Source organism: Neofelis nebulosa, chromosome 11, assembly GCF_028018385.1.
Source record: "Neofelis nebulosa isolate mNeoNeb1 chromosome 11, mNeoNeb1.pri, whole genome shotgun sequence".
Classification (NCBI taxonomy): Eukaryota; Metazoa; Chordata; class Mammalia; order Carnivora; family Felidae; genus Neofelis; species Neofelis nebulosa.
This window is the reverse complement of record NC_080792.1, coordinates 29,645,411-29,647,842: the sequence shown is the minus strand read 5'-3', so window position 1 is coordinate 29,647,842 and position 2,432 is coordinate 29,645,411.

Genomic DNA, 2,432 nt, shown 5'->3' with positions numbered 1-2,432 from the left:
TGCCAGTTTCCTAATCCTGCACTTCCCAGCCTCCAGGACTGTGAGAAATCTTTGTTGTTTAAGCCACATAATCTATGGTATTTTTGTTATAGTACTCTAGGTAGACTAAGACTGGGAAAATAGTGAGGTAAGCCCCACGGATCTCTGCAGATACCCTCAGACACCAGAATCTTCCGAGACTACTTTGGAGAAATATACTACCGCCCTGACTCCATTCTAACAATTTCCCTATGACCAAGCAAGCCTGGCAACCTAAATCATGATACCCTGAAAAACATAACTTTTCACTAATGAATGTCCAAGGCTAAGTTTCCTAATCATTTATGAGTCGTAAACTGAATGATCAGCAAAATATTTTGCCTTCCTTTCGGACACCAGGAATACTACATTTCTCAACTTTTTAAAATCTAAATGGAGCTATGCAACAAGTTCTGTCCAATAGAATGTGCAAAGAAGTGATGTAAGCTACTTCCAAGCCAGGCCCTAAGGAGTCCTAGAATCATCCTTACTATTTACCTCTTATCATTATCTGACCAGATGCAAAGTATCCAGTGGAAAACTTTAAAAAGACCATGGAAATGAGCAGAACACTAAAGAAAAGAAACTTAGTCATAACTCATGAAAGGAGAAATGATAAGTTGGACTTGATTAAAATTAAGAACTCCAGTTCTACAAAAGTCACTGTCAAGAGAATGAAACAAACAAGTCACAGGCTGGGAGAAAACTCTTACAAGATACATATCTGATAAAGGACTAATATTCAAAAAAGACAAAGAACCCTTAAAATCGATAATAGGGAAATAAGCAGCCCAACTAAAAAATAGGACAGAGGATCTGGACAGATACCTCACCAAAGATGGCAAATAAATACATAAAAATATCCTTAAAATCATTTGTCATTAGATAATCGTGAATTAAGACAAAAAAGAAATGCTTCTGCATAGCCATTTTCTAATAGCTAGAAATTAGGAAATTGTTTGGATTTTTGGTTAAAACCCAAAAAACTTGCAGAGATTCAGGGATGGCTCAGAAATGGTAAAATCAGGCCTAAGATGTTGCTGCTAAAACTACTTTTCTCAGAAGAAGCCAGCTCCCATGGATCTCATGAGGGCCAGCAGGGGAATCCTAGGATAAGAAACACCTGGGTTCTTCCATCTCTCCACCTGGACTCCTGGGAACACACTGAACTTTTGCCATGTTCATAGTTTTTTCTTCTCCATAATGTCCTATATGGTTGGTGTCACATGTTGCAGGACCTTATTGGGTGGCTTATTTCAGTTGGTAATATACATTTGAGGATCCTTACATGTCCTCTTGTGGCTCAGTAGCTTGTTTCTTTTTGTCACTGAATGGCATTCCGTTGCCTGGATATACCCTATTTTATGTTTGTTTTGTTTTGTTTTGTTTTGTTTTGCTTATTGAAGGACATCTCAGTTGCTTCTATATTTGGGCAGTTAGGAAGAAAGCCTCTGTCCACATAAAAAATATATAATAAAAACAAACTGAGAATACCAATTGTAAACAACACATGTAAAACAACAGAAACTCTCACTCATTGTTGGTGATTACAGCTACTTTGGAAGTCATTTTGGCAGCTTCTAACAAAGCCAAACCTAATGTTACCATATGATTCAATAATTGTACTCCTAGGTATTTACCTAACTGAAAATGGATGTTCACACTAGAACATGCACATGAAAGTTTATAGCAGATGTATTCATAATCACCAAAAACTAGAGGCAGCTGGGAAATTCTCCAACAGGTGAATGGATGAGTAAACTATGATGCATTCATATAATGGAATGTTACTTGGTGACTAGAAAAAAGATGTGATCTATGGAACCATAAGAGACATGTGTTAGTCTTGGATGCATGTTTCTAGGTGAAAGAAATCAGTGGGTGTGTTGGGGCACTGCTTACTCAATGGTTCCAATTGTACCACATTTTGGAAATACAGAATTGGTGGAATGGTAGAAAGATCAGTGGTGATGGAAGGATACAGTTTTGAATAAGTGAAGCTCCAGGGATATTCTGTGGCATTGAAACTATTTGATGTTATTGGACTGATAGAATGTGGAATGTGGCAAACTAAACTAACTGTGTTACAAATGTCTGAAACAACAGAAGGGGACAGGGACAAAAGGTACTGATCTAAATAACTGCAAATGAGTAGAAGCTGCAAGACCAAGGTAAAAGAAAACTGACATAAGTAACGAATTTTTGCTAATAAAGTTGTCTTCCCTGGGGATACACACACACACACGGGAGCGTGCATGCGCGCGTGCACACACACACACACACACACACACACACAAATTCTGAAACCACTATACATAATGGCACAATTAAGAAAACGAATGGCAGTTGGGGAAGCCAGGTTTCTCATGTTGAAGTGGGAGATTACAAATAAGAGACTAGACTGATTCATGTGG